The 22,846-nt window shown below is 34.6% G+C and overlaps 1 protein-coding gene and 1 pseudogene across 6 annotated transcripts in view; one reads left to right on the top strand and one right to left on the bottom strand.

The window, feature by feature from the left end:
- The window catches only part of LOC145245888 (uncharacterized protein C20orf96-like), a 2,261,276-nt gene that overhangs the window by 2,092,439 nt on the left and 145,991 nt on the right, over positions 1-22,846 (bottom strand). Inside the window, exon 1 of one of the 6 annotated variants that reach the window (XM_080108061.1) lies at positions 19,171-19,280. The exons of the other annotated variants lie outside the window; for them this stretch is intronic. The gene's annotated coding sequence lies outside the window, so the exon portion shown is untranslated. Of the gene's footprint in view, positions 1-19,170; positions 19,281-22,846 lie in introns of those variants that run through there. 6 annotated transcript variants of the gene reach the window in all.
- On the top strand, positions 18,214-18,329 carry LOC145284218 (U2 spliceosomal RNA; annotated as a pseudogene).

Genomic DNA, 22,846 nt, shown 5'->3' with positions numbered 1-22,846 from the left:
GTGTACAGGGGCATTATCATGTTGAAAAATAATGTTCTGGGATATTCCCAGTTTCTGGATACTTAGTAACAGTTCTGTTTCTAATATTCGAATGTATTCCTTTGCATTGATTGACTTCTCACATTTAATAAGTTACCCAACTCCTGCTGCAGTAAAAGGTCCCCATACCATTATCCCTCCATTCCCGTGTTTAACTGTCGTTTTTATGCAACTTGACGAAAATTTTTCTCCAGTTCTATGATTGCACCATTCGGGGGCATCGGGAGCATCACTAATAAGACAAAATCTTGATACATCTAACCAGAAAACATTCCTGAACCAGTGTGTATCTTTCTTGCCATAATACAAGAAAAATCTCTATCATTGATGTTCTTCTTAGATAAAAATGTCTTCTTTGCACACCTTTAAGAGGAAAATCCCATTGTTGTCATTCATCTAGATATTGTATATCTAGAAAGAGAATTTCCAGCCCCCGTTTTGAATTCTTTGCTGTGGTCAACACAAGTTTTCTTTCGATCCTTCAAAACAGTTAATTTAAGCCTATGGTCGTCCTTCAAAGTGGATGCTCTAGGGCGATCAGATCCAGATTTCCCTTTTACCAAGCATTCGACTTCGAACCTTTGATCAATTAGCTTCACTACAGAAAGAAATGTTTTTACATTTCCTTTTCTTAAAATGTCCAAAATCTGCTTCTAATCATTTTGGTCTGCCTTAATCCTGCGATTCGGTTTTTTATATTCTCGCCAAGATGTGGTCTTACCATTTTTAGGATTAATTTTTCCACTTATTATTATATGCTATCATAATAATGATCTGCAAATGGAAATTTTAAGTTAAAATTAACAAAAATTCATGGAAAAATATTGAAAAATCGATTTCTTTCTTCTTTCACACTTGGCCCATTTTTTTTTTTTTTGCTCATTAGTGCATATGTATAATATAAATGTAATATATATATAATATATACATAATAAAAATAATAATTATTTGCTAATATTTTCTCTTCTGAAGAGATGGTAGACATCGAAATCCTATAGGATAAGGAGTTATAATATTTCAAATGTATTCTTTGTCTTACATAGAATAATATAAAATTTTGATCTGAAATTAAACCATTTTACGTCATAAATTTTAAAATTTATTGAATGACTAAAATTATATATATATATATATATATATATATATATATATATATATATATATATATATAAATTTTATTGAATGACTAAAATTTCCATCAGAGGAGAAAATATTAGCATATAATTATTATGGTTTACACCTTATTTGCTAAAGTCAGTGAGACATGGAAAATCAGAATTAAAAGTTTTTTTAAGTATTTAAATATAAGGGAAGCTAATGAAAAGGATATAGAAATTCACATCCAAATTGCATGTTAAAATCCGAAGTGAATGTCTTTAGTAGTAGTGAGGTAAAGTGATCCAATCTGTATTTTGAGTAATCCACATCACAAAATAATAGTCCGAAGTAGGGATTTTCCTGGAAAATTTTCTTTCTTTATATAATGAATCGGGTAAATAAATCATTATATAGGTCCGGTGGATCTGTTTATTAATAAACATATAATTTTATATATTTAATATATTTATATAATTATAGAACATGAGCTTTAAATTACACTCCAAAATAACTTCAAATTTTGTATAAAATAAAATAAAACCGCTTTCTGTAGACAGGCTAAGCAAATGAAAAAAATATATATATACGGCTGCTGCTATCAATATATATATATATATATATATATATATATATATATATATATATATATATATATAGAGAGAGAGAGAGAGAGAGAGAGAATATATATATATAATATATTTATTATATGTATAAAATATATCTATATAATATATATTTATTATATATATCTATATAATATATATTTATTATATATATCTATAATATATATTTATTATATATATATCTATATAATATATATTTATTATATATATCTATATAATATATATTTATTATATATATATATCTATATAACATATATTTATTATTATTTAATATATATTTATTATATATATATCTATCTAATATATATCTATACAATTTATATATATCTATATTATACATATTTATTATATATATATCTATAAAATATATATTTATTATATATATATCTATAATATATATATATATATATATATACATATATATAATATACATGTATAATATATATATTTATTATACAATATATATATATTGTTGTGTCGTGGAACAACAGTTAAAATAAGAACAATCAAGTCGAGGTTCGGTTAAGGAACAAGTGTATAAACAATAATGTACAAAGATAGGAAAGCGTGAATATCTGCTGGGCACTCGGCTAGCAGTTGAAGTGCAGTCGCATCTCTCTCACCGGTATTGGAATTATTATATATATATATATATATATATATATATATATATAGATAGATAGATAGATAGATAGATAGATAGATAGATATACAGAAAAGCTTTGAAGAGGAATTTACTAATCCAGGAGAAATCAAATTCCAAAACCAAATATAAATATAGTTATTTATATCTTAATCCCAACCAAATGAAAAAGCTCAATGCATTTACTGACAATAGTAAAGCTTACGATAAATAATAAGAAATAATCAGATTATTTTGATTATTTTGCTAACAGTTTTTCCTCTGGTGAGAAAATTAGCATTCTTTGAAACTCAGCGGATTAAGGAGCACCTAGCTACCAGCTTTCGAACAATCTGCCGAATAATAAAAATGTTTTGTAAACTTCTACTTTACTGCTCTGTTCTTATATATATATATATATATATATATATATATATATATATGTGTGTGTGTGTGTGTGTGTGTGTGTGTGTGTGTGTGTGTGTGTGTGTGTGTGTGTGAATGCTCGATTATAGAAATGTTTATCATGTTGCTTAATATTTGAGTCAATTTATTTGGTTTTATTTTTATGGATATATGTACATTGCCACTTGGGAAAATATTTTTAATGTGTGTGTGTGTGTGTGTGTGTGTGTGTGTGTGTGTGTGTGTGTGTGTGTGTGTTACTCTGCTGTTTTTGTATTCAGCTTCATGGCCTAAAAGATTCTAACCAACATCCAAAAAAACTGTCTGTGATTTTTCCAAACTTATCAAGAACAGTGATGTCAACAAGACAACTAGGCCCAACATTCCGGTCATAATAGTAAAAAATCCGCAGCTCTGAATAGTTCCTATCATTACCAAACTGTTCAATCGCTGCTTAAATGAAAAATAATTTCCATATTCTTGAAAGACTGGTTTACCAATATTTATGAATACTAGAATCCTTTGATAAGTTTCTCGGATTGACTGTCATCCGGAATCTGAAATAAAAGATTTATATTAAATATGTTGCTAAGGTCGTTGGATAAATGGCTGGATTATTCTACCCCCTCAAAAATGCATCTAATCCTTGACGCAATCCTATACCAGGGTAAAAGCCAAATACGTCCAAAGACATTTGTCATATGTGGAGAGGTGCAATTCGGTGCATTCTTTCCTGTCATCACAGATTACAAAATCGATTTGGCAATCTCTTTAATCTTATCCTGGAGTGATTCCTGAATCTTAATGAGTGATGACTCATTAGGAAAAAAAAAAAAAAAACTTATACGTTTATTGGGGTCGTAATTCCTGTCGCTTAGAATACGTTTAACCATTGGAACTCTCTAAATGCCAATACAGATTTATTGGAGTCGATTGCTGCTTTTTAATTTTCTTGTCTTGCAAGTATTTTGAATGGGGGGAGGCTGATAGCATTGCAAGAGAAACGAAAAGGAAACAATCAAAAAGAAAAGTAAGTCAGCACAAGAAGAATTGTCTTTTTCTTGCCTTATATAACTTGCAAAGTGGAGGATTGAAACCTATTATAAGCAAAAAAAGAAGACTATGAAGCCAAAACTGTCTTTTTTTGTCTTGCTGGCATTGTAAAGTAAAGGGTCAAACACTATTATAAAAATAAAATGGAAAAAATGACTAAGGTATTGTGGAATTTAGAGCCTAAAGCTATTACCAAAGATGTGAAATGGAAGATTATCACTATTACCATAGAAGGTGCTTGACCGAGCTCCAATCTCTAGTTCAATATAATAAGACATTCACAACAATAACATTTCTGTCTTTTTTCAGGTAATTCAAACAAAATTTCCTTGGACAGAGTTTCTTTCCAAGCATTTCCTGTTTATGGAATACATTACCACGGGATTGATTTCCTGAAAGCTACAAGATGATTATCTTCAAATCCAATTACAGCAAATAATTATCACAAACTCTCTCTATCTGTAATCAAACTTTGTTCATTCAACTCCTTATTTCATCCATTATTTTTATCAAGATGTTTTGCCTCTGATAAGTGGTGATTCATTAGTAAAAAAATGAATAATAATAAATTTTGGTGATGGCCTAGGCTGGCGCCACACCAAATGATTCTGATGGTCCAATGTTAGGTTAGAGAGCACTAACCTAACATCCACTGGAAGAGTGCAGAGAATATTAGGATCTTAGAAAAGCTTTTTGCCATCCAAACAAGGGAATACCAATGTACATTGCCAGAGAGAACCCACAGATAAACGGCAGTTGCAATAACACAGGACATTTGCAATGATTATCGAAGTGGAGACTGGAACTCTGGAAGACTTGTTGTCTCTCGGACTCCAAGGAACACCACAGATTTTTGTCAGTGAGCCATCACTGATGATGGCCTTTTCGAGAACTCTTAGTGGATGATTAATAATAATAATAATAATAATAATAATAATAATAATAATAATAATAATAATTTATAGGATGGACCAAAGAAGAATTAAGTAATCTAGACCAGAAGACTCGTGACGATGCCCAATGCACTACACCCAAAAGATAATACTGACCGAGTATATGTGAAAAGGAAAGCCGGAGGAAGAGGGGTGGTCCGTATAGAATACTATGTAAATAACACGAAAAAAGAATGAGAAAAATACATAATGTAAAACACCGAAAGAATAATTACTGCATCAAGAGACACAGAAAAAAACAAACAAAATAGAAAAACAGATGAGAAATAAGACGAGGAAAGAAACATGGGAAGAGAAACAGCTACATGGACGATTTATAAGAATTACAAAAGAGGTTAACAAAAACATCTGGAAATGGCTACAAAAAGGAAACCTAAACAGGGAAACTGAATCACTAGTAACAGCTACACAAGAGAATGAAATTAGAACCAACCACATCAAAGCACACAACAATAAACCACATAATAAGTGAATGCAGCAAACTAGCTCAAAAAGATTATAAAAAAGACACGATCAAGTGGGAAAGGCAGTACACTGGCAATTATGCAAAAAATTGCATCTCAAACACACAGACAAATGGTACAAGTACAAACCAGCAGCAGTACAGGAAAATGAAAGTCACAGGATCCTATGGGACATGGATATACAGACGGATAAACCCATCTAAGCAAGAAGACCGGATGTCATAATAGTTAACAAGAAGGAAAAGTCCTGCAAGATTGTAAATTTTGCCGACTACAGATTGAAGATCAAGGAGATTGAGAAGCAGAGTGAATACACAGAACTGGCCAGAGAGCTCAAAGGGATTTGAAGAAAGTAATGATAACACTGCTAATAGTAGGAGTGCTAGGAACGATACCAAAAAACTTTGAAAAAAGAATTGGAGAAATTGGAGTCAGAGAGATGGCCGAGAAGATACAATGAATTTCAATATTGAAAACTGCAGAAATTTGGTTAAAAGTAAAGAACCTTACCTCATGCATCGTGCGGCTCATGTTAGGAAATAAAAAAAAGAGAAAATAAAAATGGCCGCCCCCTGGTATTTATGGACTGAAAATCATGTGATGTGACGAGAGGTGGGAGGGGGTATGCAAATAAGATGTGGTTGGGTCTCTCTATAAAAGAGCCGTCTTTATTTTGGGCGTCAGTGTGGAAAGTGCAGAGAGAAGAGAACAGTTGGATTTGAGTTTGAGACTTTTGATCTGAGATTGAGTTCAAATTTAACATAAAGCTATTTCGGCACGATGTCAAGGACCACACCTGATGAGAGACTGTAGGGAGCCACGGCCAGACATTATCTGTTTTTGTTGTGGTCAAGTAGGGCACATTAGCAGGAATTGCCCTTTGCTTCCGGGAAATGAGTAAAGGGATGCTATTGCGCCAGTAGTCACCCCTTTTATATTGAACAGGCGTATGAGAGTTTGTTGCCACAGTTAGTGATCACAATCAATGGAAAGAGGGCTAGAGCTCTTGTTGATACTGGATGTACAACAACACTTATTAGTACGTTTCGTTTTGAAATGCATTTTTCTTGATTATTATTCTCAGGTCAGTTTCTAGACCGTTCCTACACTCCTGTTTTCTTATTAATTTCGATGACTCCCCAAAAGGAGGACCCACCGAAATGGTGACCTACCCAACAAGAGTTACATTATGGTAACCGCCATAAATCTACCAGAGGCGGTGGGCAAATAAAAAACTTGGCGATAGGTGTCAAAATGTGCCGCACAGGAGCAAGCGCTCTGAACAAATTATGTGAAGTACCACATTGATAAAACGGCTGAAAGTCTCCTATGAGGACTATGTTCGCAGAAAAGTGAAAATGTACAACACCTTGTCAGTAGTTGTGAGAAGTTAGCTCAAAAGGAGCACAAGAGAGATTATGACAAAATTGTGAGAAAAGTCCATTGGGAAATATGCAAGAAAAGAGTATTGGAATGCAGTGAAAAATTGTGCAAGCATGTTCTAGAAGGGGTGGTGGAGAGTAAGAATGTGAAATTATTATAGGATAGGAATATCTAATGTGATAATGTGACTGAAGCAAGGAGACCAGATTTAAAAAAGAAAGAACACAAGGCAATAATCACTGATATAGCATTGCCAGTTTATGTGAATGTGGAGGAAAAAGAAAAGGAGAAGGTGGAAAAGTATCAAGACTTGAAAGGAGAGATAACAAAGATTGTGGAAGTTGAAGGTAGAAGTTATACCTATTGTGGTGCGAGCCCTGGGGAGGATGGCAAAAGGATTTGATAAATGGATTGAGAACATTGAGATCTATTGCAATGTTGAAGTACTTCAGAAGACTCCCTTAGTGGGAACCGTCAGAATCTTGTAGAAAGTGTTGGAAGACTGAGAAAAGACTGATGCTAATAGTCTATGGTCATTTGTTATGATCCATTTATCAGCATAGAATCTGCAATAACAACAGCCAGACACCAAATATGACGACAACAACAACAACAACAACAACAATAATAATAATAATAATAAAGCAAACAAATCGAGGAAAGAACAGTGAATGAAATCAGCAAGGAAACCATAAAGAAAGCCATAGGAAAAATGGCAAACTGGAGAGCACCAGGAAAAGACGGGATACGTGCATACTGGTTTAAAAAATTCACAACTCTACAAGAAAGACTAGCTCAAAACATAAAAAGATGTATACAGGAAACAAACATATCAGCTTGGATAGCAAAAGGCAGAACTACGTTGATACAGAAGGACACAGAGAAAGGAACCGCCTCCAGCAACTATAGGCCTACCACGTGCTTACCCACTATCTGGAAAATACTGACAGCACAACTGAGGAAACAAATTTACCACTCTCTGAATAATCGTGGACTTCTTCCTGAGGAACAGAAAGTATGCCAGAAAGAAAAAAGAGGAACACATGATTTGCTATATATAAACCAAAAGATCCTAAAGGAGGTAAAAAGAAGAAAGAATTTAGCCATGGCATGGATCGACTAGAAAAAGGTGTATGACAGGATCCCTCAAGCATGGATAATAGAATGCTTAAAAATGTATAAAATACCAAGCAGGATCATCAACGTGATTGAAAATGCGATGAGAAATGGAGACTGGAATTGACAGCTGATGGACAACACATAACAGAAATCAAAATGCAAAGAGGCATCTTTCAAGGAGATTCACTATCACCATTACTGTTCATCATAGCCATGATGACCCAGAACAATATATTGAGAAAGTGTCAAGCCGGATACTTGTTCTCTAACATGGAGGAAAAAATGAACTACATGATGTACATGGATGATCTGAAACTTTTCACAAGAACCAAAAATGAACTAGAGACATTAATAAATACCACCAGGATCTTCAGCCAGGATATCCAAATGGAGTTTGGTATGGAAAAGTGCGCACTACAAATTATAAGAAAAGAAAAACTAGAGACGACAGAAAGCATGGAACTACCCAACCAAGTGGACATGAGGGCACTAGGGGAACAAGATGCCTGTAAATGCCTTGGACTACTGGAAGCAGACACCATCAAAGCAAAAGAAATGAAAGAGAGAATAGAAAAGGAATATCTCAGGAGAACAAGAAAACTTCTCAAAACCAAATTATATATCAAAAACCTAATAAAAGGCATAAATACATGGGCAGAATCACTAGTAAGATACTCTAGAGCGTTCATAGGGTGGACTAAAGAAGAACTGAGACTGCTCGATCAGAAAACCAGGAAATTCATGACCATGCACAACACACTACACCCAAATGACGATGTTGACCGACTTTACATAAAAAGGAAAGATAGCGGGAGGGGACTGGTTAGTGTAGAAGATTGTGTGAATGACATTGAAAAAGAACTAGAAAAATACATAATGCAAAATACCGAAAGAATAATCAATAAGATAGAAAACAGAGAGACAAAGAATAAGACAAGAAAAGAAAAGTGGGAAGAGAAACAACTGCACGGAAGATTCATAAGGATGACAAAAGATGAAAATAAGGAAAACACTTGGACATGGATACGAAAAGGACACATAAGCTGAGAAACTGAATCCCTAACAACTGCAGCACAAGATAACTCGATAAGAACCAACTACAACAAAGCAAAGATCGACAAAACACAAGAAAACAGCAAATGCAGACTCTGTGAACAAAGAGACGAGACGATAAACCATATAATAAGTGAATGCAGCAAACTGGCCCAAAAGAAATACAAGAACAGACACGACCAAGTGGGAAGGGTAGTACACTAGGAATTATGCAAATAACTGCATCTCAAATGCACAGACAAGTGGTACAAACATAAGCCGACAACAATACGTGAAAACAAGAATCGCAAAGTCTTATGGGACAAGGACATACAAATTGATAAACCCATCCAAGCAAGAAGACCGGATGTTGGAATAATTAACAAGAAAGAAAAGTCCTGTCAGATCGTAGACTTTGCTGTTCCAGTTGACCATAGGATGAATATCAAAGAAAAGGAGAAACGGAGCAAATACACAGAGCTAGCTAGAGAGCTGAAGGGGATATGGAAGATGAAGAAAATCAAAATAATACCTATGATAGTAGGAACATTAGGAACAATCCCCAAAATTTGAAAAAAGAACGGGAGAAATTGGAATCAAAGGAATGACTTGAAAAATACAACGGACAACAATAATGAAAACAGCTGAAATATTAAGAAACACCCTTGAATGTGGAAACACAGCAGCAGCAGCAACAAGCGCAGGCCAGACAAACTGCTGCAAAGGCAAAACATGAAACACTACATAGAACCAAGAACACTGAAGCCGCATATCTATAAGTTCTCAACCCCCCCTTCTATTGCCACATCACTGCCCCCCCCACACACACACAAAAAGAGTGAGACCAAATAACCAAGTTGGGTCAAGGAGGAAGAAACACCGATGAACTGACCAGACCTCTGCCAGATAAGTGTGAAGAGGGATAGCCTGGGATAGATAGAACTGGGATAGCCGCTGCCAACGAAAAATCAATGGCAAGCAGCTGTTGCGATAATGCAAATTTATTTACAAATGTTATCGAAAGAGGCAGAGAGTACTGGAAACCTGGAGAGACTTGTTGTCACTCAGCTTCCAGGGAACACCACAGGCTGTTTTCAAGTAGAGATCTTTGATGACCTGTGTGAAAGCTCCTTGTGAGCCAATAATAAAGCATATGCTGGAAAGATAAAACTATATCTTAATTTAAACTACAAAGAAATTCGAAAAAAAAAAAGAATTCAAGTCTAACAGCTAATATATATTCAAGAGAAAAAGTCGTAAATTTTATATTGCGCCAAAAACAATTTATTTTGAGATGAAAAGTTAGTCTCATGCGTCACAGTTATTTTAAAGAAGATGTATCCGAGGGTAAAGTACTTGTGACCTGCTTCATGTGTCACCGAGCGCACTGTCTCTTGACATCATCACATGAGACTGCTGAGGGCTTCAACATCGCTAAAAAAGAAATCTGTTGTTTTTTTATAGACTAAGCCTAGCTAGAGAGAAACAATACTTTGGGAAGTGGGAAAAAGTTATATTTTCCTTCACTAAAAAAATAAAGATAAATAACAACGTTTCATAGGACATTTCTTTTCTTCACGAAAATGCTTTCGGTTGAACTGGTGCACGAGAATCTATTTTATTTTTATTACTCATGAAACCGTCTGGCTTTTAGCAATGTTAAAGTAGAAGTATTTAGTATGACAAATATACAAAAAAAGAAAGAAAAAAGAATGAAACTAAATCATAGTATCAGTTGCTATCATTATCACTATGAATCTCCAACGAATAGCCGTTTTCCTCCCCTTCTTTATTGGTTTACTATATTCATCTGAATGATTGTCCACAATCTTCAGAAAATAACCACTGTTTAGTTTTTATATTGATAAAAAAAAAATGCGTTGCTGTTTTTATTTGCGGATGGAGGGGCATATCAATATTTCTGTCTTTTTTGTTTTTGAATATTTAAGCTGTTTTGTCTTTTCTTCCCAATTTGAATTCATGTTCAATTCGAATAGAAACAATCCATTACAGAGGAATGTCAAAAACCATTTATTTTATACAATGTTTGGCTGTTATTTTCCCTACTGTAAAAGGGAAATATATGTCCATGTTTTTATCATGTGTTTTAGTGAATGCATTAGATCTAATCGTTTTGCCAATTCCTTAGGTTATTATGAAACTTGTACTACACGATTCTTAAAGAAATACTCTTACGTGTACCAGTATTTTCATCTTCTTATTCTGTTCTCATTCTTTTAAGGAATATCATGCTTGTAATTCCTAAACAAATATTCGCCAAAATGTACTAGGTGATAGACAGAAAATTGAAGACAGGAAAAGTAATATATCTTCTGCAAATTCAACCACACACCTTATATCCCTCCCCAGCTTTCTGTTAAAAAAAACAACAAAATAAAACGTTTTTCTCCGGACAAAGACAAACTGACGGGCGCACGGGCGAACGCACGGCTGACGTATTAATCTAAGGACATTCTCATACATACATCTCTCTTAAATTTTTCTATTTGGGACCATTCTTAGGAAAGTTGAACAAGATGTTGGTTTATTTAACATTTAAACTTTTGCATATCAGTAGAGTCAGGGAAGCAGGTAGCAGGAAGGGAATTACAAAATCAAGCTTTTTGAGGGAAGTGTAGAACGCTTTCTAGCATTTAGTAATCTGAACATTAAAGGAGTGAGATTTTGTTGCTAAGTGGGGTTCTTGGGGGGTATTACGTCAACGGAGCAGACGTTTAATGAGTTCATCAGAGCACGTTCCATTAAAAACTTGTAAAACAGGAACAGGGATGCAACATTGTAGCGATGGTACAGAGGGTGGAGGTTAGTTGACAAAGCGAGACCTATTAGATTGGAAATTCTTCTCTGGACCCTATCTATGACTAGTGGTAGATGCATCAGCCCAGATGTGGCAACAATACTTGATGACTTTGTAGATGTACAGGATACTCTCAGATGTGAATAGTCTTCTGGTGCGATGGAGGGGTCCCATCTTTGCAGCAGCCTTTGCAATATCTTCAATATATTTGTTCCAGTTCATATTGCCGGTGAATGTTAAGCCAAGGAGTTTGACAGAAGAATGGTCAGGTGCGTTTTTATTTATCATGGATATCGGTGGTTGGGAAGGCTCCTTGTAATTGTTAAAGGATAGCAGCTTAGTCTTACTAGCATTAAATGTTACTATCCATTTACGGCCCCATTCCACAATGGTCTGGAGATCATTTTCCAAGGATTCTGCCATCGTCTTGGATTTGTGTACATCCATTCTTCTCTCGTGCATTTTGTAGAGCATTGTATCACCAACTAATATACCCATCTCAGACACTATATTATCAGGGAGGTCTTTAACAAATATCAGGAATCATAACGGTCCAAGGATCGACCCTCAAGGCACTCCCACATTAATGTTATGCTGTCTGCTGTCTAGATGTACGTCCATCAATGACAACCTGGATTGCCATATTGTCTAAGAATTATATTCAGTATTCATCAAGTTATACTGTACAATTTAATTTCCATTAGCAGCCCTTCATGCTAAACTTTGTCAAAGGCCTTGGATATATCGAAGGCGAGAGACCTGGCTTCGCCCACTTTATCAAGTACATGGTATATAGGTTCAGAGATAATGTTAAAATATTTGCAGAAGAACAATATTGCCTAGTTCCATACCGTTTGACAGAAAGAAGATTAGCTTTTTCGAAATGGTGGACTAGTGCTTGATTGATTAATCTGTCAAAGATTTTAGTGAAAAGAGGGAGAAGACTAATAGGGTGATAATTGAGAGGGTCAGTCCTTTCACCATAATTATTATACACTGGTACCACAGATGCCATCTTTCAGTTATTAGGGAACCAAGATTCAGCAAGGCATTTGTTGTAGAGTTTGGAAAGTAGAGGTGCTAGCTCAGTTGAGTATTTTTTAATTAGTATAGCGGGGGGGGTGAAATCAGGCCCACACACCTTGGAGGTGTCTAAGATGTTTATGTTATTGCGGACACGAGAAGGGGTGATTTTCAGATCCGCATAGGGAAATTTGGGAAGAAGTTGTTTGTTGGCTCTAAGGTGGTGTCAGAGGTGAATTGCTGAGCAAGCAGTTCTACTTTCTCGGTTGCTGTGAATGCTACATTCTGGTTGTTGGATAGTAGAGAAATTACTGATTGTCCTTTATGGACTACACTATTACAAATTTTCCAGAAATCACGAGTTCCTATTTTCTGCATTTCTATGCGTTTCCTGGTTATTGAATATGCCTTCTTTTGGCTGTGGCTATTTCATTATTGCAATGATTTCTGGCATCTATAAATTTTTGCCTATTTGTATTTGACTTATGATGTATGAACTGGCTGAATCCATGCAGTCTTTGTGCAATGGCAGCTGCACAATCTGTAGTAAACCATGGGAAAGAGTGGGTGTTGCCATAATACTTATGCGTGGGAACATGTGCTTCAATTCCCCTTTTTGCACCATTTGGTTGTCTCCTTAGCACACTATTCAGCAGGAAGAGAGATGATATTAGTCCGTTGGACATCTCTTATGTGTTCTCTGTTGGCTTCCCAGTCAGTCCTTTTGTAGTACATTGTCGTTTTGAGCAATGATTCCTCATTTTTGGGTTGGGATTTAAATGTGATGTCTACTGATACCACTAGGTGGTCTGTGTTACCAAGTGGATTGTGGGCATTAGTCACACAATCCTTGGATACTTTGATAAGAAATAGATCTAGAAGTGAAGCTTGCTGGTGTTTACAATCTGAGAGGCGGGTCAGGAACGACTGTGTGTGTGTGGGAATGGGCTATAAAGAAGCTATAAGTACAGTGGTCTGCTGCATGTATGCCACCTGAGAACCCAAGCCAATTATATTTTGTACTTGGGCATTATATATAAGGGTAATGCTACATCTATACTTTCAGAGACATGAGCGATTAGGATACAATCTTGACTTGAGGGGAAATGATAGAGAAAATATAAGAAACTAAAGCAGTGTTGAAAGGCTAGCCAAAAGCACATAAAGGCCTGATCATCCAATTTAAGTTGTAGCTCACTAGTTAAGGGGTTGGTGCTACCAATATAGACTCCAAACCCGTGTATATAACTATCCAAGTTTTATGGCGAAGAGGGAAGTATCCTGTAATGTTAAAGTAACTAGAGCAGATTGAAGAGTGTTAGTTTGTTTCACTTAATGGTAAGATATCCGAGGAATTTACTAAGAGGTATGACTCTACATCATCTTGGTTACTTCTAAGCTCATGGGCATTTGTGAATGTGAGACTCAAGGGAGGAGGTGAATTGGTTTTGTTTGGGTGATTGCCTGGTTTGACCGTGATATTTTGTTGGGTTGTCATTTCATAACGTTTTTGTTTAATTTCAATTTAGGGGTAGAATGTTGGGCAGAGTGGGCCAGTTTTGACGGCAAGTATGCATACATAAGTAGCCCATTATTCAAGTCCTGCCTTGAATGTTGTGAGGTCATGAAAGCAAACTGGAGATAGTAGCAGGGTCCCTTTCCATGCACAACAAGGCACTACAACAATCCTGATATTATACAACTGCTAATAGAGCAAACGCTACACAGAGTTAGAGATCCTGTACTGTCAGTTAGAAATAGCAGTCAGACAGACTGTCAATCTGATACCTCAACCTCTCAGATGTCTTTTCTATGTATGGTTTTGTTACATATACACTGGTCACTATTGATATATTGTGTACGTATGTATCTTGCATTACGTATACATTATTAGATAACTATGCAAATACTATTTCTTTGTATTTATTGGTTAGTTTAGGTATGCATATATAAAGTGTGTATATTTGTGCATATTTTGTCCATGCATCTATGTGCCTATATATGTCTTATTCTATGTACATATATTTTACTGCATATATGTATATAAATATGTATGTATATACTCATACATATATTTGTGTGTCTGTTGTTTTAACCTTTAAAACTATATATAAAAAAGCTTATTTAAGTTTTATATTTTTTAGCATTCGTAAGCAAACTGTTTAATCAAAAAGTCATTTAATCACCTGCAATCGCTGAACCAACTTGCTTTCTTGAATTCACAATAGTCCTAATGTTATTTCAGGGATCATCAATCTTCTACTTGAAAATATTTTGGGGATTTAAAAACAAAACAGTATTTTAAATCATGGCTCCCCAGCAGTGTTGATCAAACACCATTTCTCTTAATCACAAGAACAAAAAAATCTTCCGAATATTTGATCTAGTCTCCTGCTCTGGATTAATTTGGCTAACCTATTCATGCTATCAAAAAAAATGTCTTCCTTACTCGTCCTTGTCTCCAACTTAAAAATGGATACATTTTAACAAATTTATCAGTTATGTGTATTTATACAATTATAATACTTATCACCTCCTACTATTATTAGTACTTTATTTATATATTTACATTCTTATTTATTTATTAAAAATATATAAAAGTTAAAAATTATATATATATATATATATATATATATATATATATATATATATATAATTATCTACTATAATAATTAAATACCTACAGACACTAGTGTTTCATCGTTTTGGGAATCTTCAATGCAGGGTGTCATGATTAACACCAGTCGATAGATTCGAACCTGGCAACACAAGTAATCTCTGACTCAATTAGCAAAGGCCGCAAGAAAAACGTTGAATTTAAACATTTTATTTTTAAATGTTTTTACATCAGTCACAGTGATCTAATTGTTATAAGATGATTAAGAGCTAAATTGACCGACTTCATTCAACTGAAAGTGCTCAACAATAAGAAACGAGTTATATATATAACCTTCAGAATGTAAAAGAATATACAATTATTTCCACAGCCAGACACTATCGCAGCTCACAGGCGCCATGGCAGCCAACAAACCGGAAGCCCAAAATTCGAGTTTTGCCCTCATTTGGGCTCATCAGTTGGACACATCCGAACTTGGGACTCAAAACCCATTGTGATTCTGACGTGTGAGACATCAGTTTGGGTTATAGCTGATTGTGATGACTACATTCCTTGTTTGAGACGAATTATGTTCGTGTCACTGTCGGATTTTTGCCATGGTTTGCTTGATCTGTTTTAGTTAACAGACTTTTTTTGTGTGTGTGGCGGTTTGCTCACCTCACATGCAAGAGGCTCAAATTTCGAATCTTGAGTTCTGATGTGCCCAACTGATAAGCCCATATGAGGGCGAAACTCGAGTCTTGGACTTCCCCTTTGTTGACTTTCATGGCGCTTATGAACTGTGACGTTGTCTGGCTGTGGAAATAATTATATATATCATGATTCTTTGAGGGGTACAAAATTTATATAACGCAATCATGAAGGGAAGACTTAAATTCATGATTAAAGACTTTTAAAGTAGAGTTAATGGAGTGAAGAGAAGAGGAATATATATATATATATATATATATATATATATATATATATATAGCATGTCAGGAGGCGATGAAAAAAACCCAATAAAGTGCTCGATCATGGAGGTCAATGACTTGTGATTCGAAAATATCCTCCATGCTAGAAATTCGCTCCTCTTTTTTGACAACAAAACATGGGTTAAGAAATCCAATCCTGAGGACCCCTTTGATGTTCCAATGGGAGCCTTCGATAGTGCGTGTGTGATCTGGTAGGCCTCTTTATTCTCCACTTCCTGCCCAACAAGTTCCCCAATCATGAATTTGGCCTCTACCGAGATGATGATTTATGTCTCTCACGCAACTAAGTGGTCAGAACCTAGACAGCTTTAGAAAACAAATGACCACATTCCTTAAGGAACTCGGTTTTTATATCACCATTGACACAAACGTCACTAGTGTGGATTTTTTAGATGTAATATTGGACCTGTCCAGCAACTCTACCAGACCCTACCACAAGTCTACTGAACAACTTAAGTACATCAATACTCAATCGTGCTACCTATCCCATGTTTTCCAGAACCTTGTCCCCAGCATCAGTAGAAGAATCTCCAAGCTTTTATCCAGCCGATAGATTTTCCAGTAAAATACACCATATTACAACAGGGCCCTCCTAGAAAGTGGATACCAGGAAGATATCTCATATACACCCAATCCACCCATCAGACAGCACAGACCCAACAGATCCAGGAACATAATTTGGTTCACCCCTCCGTTCTCCCTCAATGTCAAGTACAATATAGGTAGACAATTTCTTCTCCTAATAAGATAAACATTTTTCACCCACCAACGAACTCCATAAGATCTTTAACAGAAACACAATCAAAACTAGCTACTCCTGCTGTCCCTCAGTCGGCTCTATGCTGACATCTAAACCCCCAACCCCAATAAACCCCCCCTAACCCTCACTGCTCATGCAGGGGAGGAGATACTTGTCCTCGGGGGGGGGGCTGCACAATTAAATCTATTGTTTACCAGGCCAAAGTCATTCCTGAATATAACCCAAATAAAGAAGAAATTTACATTGGAATGACTTGGGGTACCTTCCAGCAGAGACTGTATGCACACAACTCCACCTTCAAATACCCTGAAAAGAGATTTGGCACATCTTTAGCCACGAAGATTTGGTCTAACACTTCATATAAAATAGAATGGTCGATCATTGATATTAAAAAATCTTACGACCCAACCTCCAAGACCTGCCTACTTTACACCACCGAAAAATATAGGATTCTTCAGGCTATCAATAACCCATCCATAGCCTGTATGAACATTAAAAATGAGATCTTCAGACAATGTCCCCACAAAAGGAAATTCCTCCTTGCCAAATGGCCTAACAACAGCATATTAACCTATACACCCGCTAATTAAAACAAAGACGCCTAAATACCGCATTCACCTCTTATTCGAAACTCCAAACCAATCCTTTTCTAAATCATATCTCAGCCTTCCTCGCTACCTAACCTCCTTACCTTAACCATATTATGCACCCCACCTCGATAATATAGAAAACCTTTTTATTGAGCTGTTACCCCCCCCTCGGCCTTCGCAACCTTTCCATTTCTTTTATCAGGCTACGTTATTTGACCCCCTTTCTTAAGAAAGTGTCTGTACCATTATACCCTAAAATCGATCCATTCCTTCTCCCTCCCCTCCTAGTTTTTGTTTGTTTTTTGTTTCTGTAATTTTCATTTTGTATTTTTGTTAGTTGTTGTTGTTGTTGTTCTTCTTCTTCTTCTTCATCATGATTATTATTATTATTATTATTATTATTATTATTATTATTATTACTACTACTACTTATGCTCCGTCCGTTATTATGCTGGGCATCCCTAAAAAATGATTATTATTATTATTATTATTATTATTATTATTATTATTATTATTATTATTATTATTATTATTACTACTACTTATGCTCCGTCCGTTATTATGCTGGGCATCCCTAAAAAAAAAAAAAAAAAAAAAAAAAAAAAATTGGTGTCGCTGTTGAGGCAAAGCTAATAAAAATGATTTGTCTTTCTTGGCCTTTTGGCTAAGATCAAAGTGTAGTATCTGTTCTTCAGGTGCTACATTTCAATTTCTTCTCTCTCACTGGAAGAGAAATCCTTTACGACTAAGACAATTTTTTCTCCATGTTAAAAAAAACGACCCTAGTGTCTAAATCTGTTCCGTGGGGAGGTATTGTTAATAGGTACTATGTTTAATGTAACAAATTTTTAATATTAAAAAAGTAACTGGAAAAAGTTATTTCTGATTTAATTACAAAATGCCCTGGAAGTGTTACTTCTGATTAATTATAAAATGACCTGGAAAATGTCCATTCTGATTATTTTTTTTTGTTTACTTGCCACCCTGCAAAGTCGGAATTGGACATGAGGTCAGTTAAAAATTTAGGGGGAAACCAGCTCCCCAAAAGGGGCTCTCTGGTCAATAACAAAAATAAGAATTGTATCAGTAATGAAGGATTTCTCCTCCATTAACCAAGACCAAAAAAGGGGTATTTAAGTCAATGGAATGCTGAAACTGATAGTACACTTAGAAATTCATATTGAAGCAATGGTTACATAATCCCTAACCGTGTTAATGTTTTTATGTATTACTTTCGAAAAGCTGCTGAAACAGTTTATGATTTAAACATTACTTTATTTCAAGTATATTTTAAGCAGTGGGTTACGAGATATGAAGTCAGTCCCGGAAATTACTCAAACCGTTTACGATTTAAACATTACTTTATTTTATGTATATTTTTAACAGTGGGGTGGGGGATATTAAATCAGTCCCTAAAATGGGTGAAACCGTTTACACATTACATATTACTTTATTTAATGTATATTTTTAACATTGGGGTGGGGGATATTAAATCAGTCCCGAAAATGGGTGAAACCGTTTACACATTACACATTACTTTACTTAATGCATATTTTTAACATTGGGGTCGGAATCAATCAGAACTAGCACCCATACTTACAAAACTGTTTAAACGTTGTCTTAAGGAGGATTGCTTCCCATCACCCTGGAAAATCTCATCAGTATTCCCTGTATTTAAGAATTCAGGTGATCGTTCATCCTCCTCTCAGTACAGGCCAATAAGTCTCCTGTGCGTCCTGAGTAAGTTGCTGGAATCTGTGTTAAATAGAGAAGTAATCAACTATCTCAGCAAAAATAACCTTCTTAGTGACACACAATATGGTTTCCGTTCTGCTAGATCTACAGCAGATGTGCTTACAGTTATATCTCATAGGATTAGTGAATCTCTCGACAGAGGCAACCTTTCTACGGCAATTGCTCTTGACATATCAAAGGCCTTTGATAGGGTATGGCATAAAGGTTTACTCCACAAGATCTCCAGCTATGGTATAGCTGGAAATGTCTTCTCAATTATTAAATCATTTCTCTCTGATAGGTTCATAAGAGTAGTAGTTGATGGGCAAAAATCAGAAGCTCAGAGTATAAATGCTGGAGTCTCTCAGGGGTACATCCTGGGCCCAACTCTTTTCCTGATATACATTAATGATCTTCCAAATCACATCCTTACATCATTCGTAGACATTTTGTTGACGACACTACCATCTATGGTAGCACATCTAAGACAGTAAACGACCAAGTTCTCTCCGATTCTCTCTCCTCTGATCTTGATCACATTGTACGATGGGGAAAGGAGTGGCTGGTCACTTTTAATGCATCTAAAACCAAGCTTCTATCTTTACATCATCAACGTTCTGATCCCCATCTGGCATCAATTAAAATGAATGGCTCTCGTCTTGGGGAGTTTTGACAGGCTTCTGGGCTTGACCTTTACTCCTGATCTTAAATGGAATATGTACATTAAATCTGTTGCCAAGGCCGCTGGAAAAATGGTGGAATCCTTCTATCGATCCAGTAGATATCTCACTGCTGATGCAATTCTCTATCTATATAAGAGCCAGATACGTCCAAGGATGGAATATACTGTTGCCACATATGGGCAAGAGCTGCTAGAAAAGACTTGTCCTGCCTTGATAGGGTTCAAAATAGACTTCGTGGCCTCGTGGGAGATGTCCTTTACTCTTCGCTGCAAGAGATGTTGCAAGTTTGTGTCTGCTTTATCGTTATTTTCATGGAAAGTGTTCGACTGAGCTTCAATCTATGGTCCCCCTTCGCCAAACTTTCACAAGAAACACTAGACTAGCTGAAAACATTATCAATAATTTTCCCCACTCTTTATCTGTGCCTAAACCTAAACATAGATTCCATGATCAAAGCTTCTTTCTTAGAACTGCACGCCTGTGAAATTGTCTTCCGTTTTCCTGCTTTCCAGCTGTCTATAATATGGTTGTCTTCAAGTCCAACGTGAACAAGTTTCTGATGAGCCATTTCACTTAAGTTAACAAATTTACTGAACTTCCATTACTATTGGTTACTATATTGTCCTTTTGACTACTCTACACTCTTTAACCCTTATCTTTGAGTGGCCTATCGGCCTTGATAAGTGGTGACGCCTATATATATATAAAAAAAAAAGAAAGTTCTTATGTTTGTATTGGGTGGTTTATAATATGGTTAAAAATATTAAAAATAATTGTCGAAATGAGTAACATATCAAAGAATTAAGAAAAATGATGAAGTGTGAGTTAATTGATAGTTATGTTGTTTTATGGAATAATCAGCCCACAAAATATATCAAATTAATTTTTTAGTAAGAGAGGGCGACCAGGATGGTTTAAATTATAAAAAAATATTGTCGAAATTAGTAAGGTATCCAATAATTACGAAAAATGACGAAATTTGATTTAATTGATTGGTGTGTTTATAACAAAATAATCAGCCTAAACAATATATCAAAGTTATTATATAAGTAAAGGGGAAGAAGATAAAGGTGGGGGGTAAATTATGAAAAAATATTGTCGAAATTAGTAACATATCCAAGAATTACGAATAAATGATGAAATATTAGTTAATTGATTGGTGTGTTTGTAAGGAAATAATCAGCCTAGACAATATATCAAGTTAATATTTAGTAAAGAGGGAAGGGCGGAAATGTGGGTTAAAATTATGAAAAATAATTGTCGAAATAAGTAACATATCCAAGAATAATGAAAAATGATTAAATGTGATTTCATGCATTAGTGTGTTTGTAATAAAATGATAAGCCCAGACAATATTTCAAAGCTATTTTTTTATTAAGAGGGGGCGATAATGTGGGTATAAATTATGAAAAATAATTGTCGAAATTAATAACATACCCAAGAATTATGAAAAATGATGAAATGGAGGTTAATTAGTGTGTTTGTAATGAAATAATCAGCCCAGCAAATGTATCAAAGTTATTATTTTACTAAGGCTGAGCGACAACATTGGTTTAAATTATAAAAAAATATTGTCGAAATTAGTAACATATCCAAGAATTACGAAAAATGATTAAATGTGTGTTGATTGTTGTGTGTGTTTGTAATGAAATAATCAGCATATAAAATATATCAAAGTTATTATTTTAGTAAAGTGTGCGATATGGTGAGTTTAAATGATGAAAAATTATTGTCAAAATTAGTACTACATCCAATAATTATTAAAAATGATGAAATGTGAGTTAATTAATAGTTGTGTTTTTTATAAAATAATCAGCCGATACAATATATCAAATTTAATATTTTAGTAAAGGGAGAGGCGATAATGTGGGTTGATATTATGCAAAATTATTGTCGAACATAGTAACATATTCAATAATTATGAAAAATGATCAAATGTGAGTTAATTGACCGGTGTGTTTGTAATGAAATAATCATCCTGTACCTAAACCTAAACATAGATTCCATGATCAAAGCTTCTTTCTTAGAACTGCACGCCTGTGGAATTGTCTTCCGTTTTCCTGCTTTCCAGCTGTCTATAATATGGTTGTCTTCAACGTGAACAAGTTTCTGATGAGCCGTTCCACTTAAGTTAACAAATTTACCGAACTTCTATTACTATCGATTACTATATTGTTCTTTTGACTACTCTACACTCTTTAACCCTTATCCTTAGTGGCCTATCGGCCTTCATAAGTGGTGACGCCTATGTAAAAAAAAAAAAAAATATTTCAAAGTTATTATTTTAGTAAGGGGGCAGTACAGTTTTAATAAAAAAACTAGAATAATATGATTATGCCTTCATTCATGCTGAATAGAACACTCACATCATGCGCAGCAACAATATATTACATAGCAAAATGCGGCTATGGAATTTCCACAGATCCCGCTAGTTATTATTATTATTTATGCGTACATTTATTGTTAATAATGTTGTTAGAACTATTGTTATCATTTTAATATTATTATTATTAATAATAATAATAATAATAATAACATTAATAATAATAATAATAATATTTTTACTTGATTTTTTTTACTTTATTACCTTTTTACCTTAATATTTTTTATTTCTTTATTTTTGCTTTATTATTTTATCATCAATATCATCAATATTATTATTATTATTATTATTATTATTATTATTATTATTATTATTATTATTGATAGTGATGAATGGGTTTGTAATAATATTAATAGTAGTGATGGCAGTATTGCTAAATTTTGTGAAAGTAGTAGGAATCTCTCACCATAGATATCTATGTATTACTTTTTATTATATTAACTATATATGTGCTAATACTCCTTTATAGTCCTTAA

Source organism: Euprymna scolopes, chromosome 1 (genome assembly GCF_053919585.1).
Source record: "Euprymna scolopes isolate OS-2025 chromosome 1, ASM5391958v1, whole genome shotgun sequence".
NCBI lineage: Eukaryota > Metazoa > Mollusca > Cephalopoda > Sepiida > Sepiolidae > Euprymna > Euprymna scolopes.
Note: the sequence above shows the minus strand (reverse complement) of the source record. Positions and strands in the feature narration are given on the sequence as shown.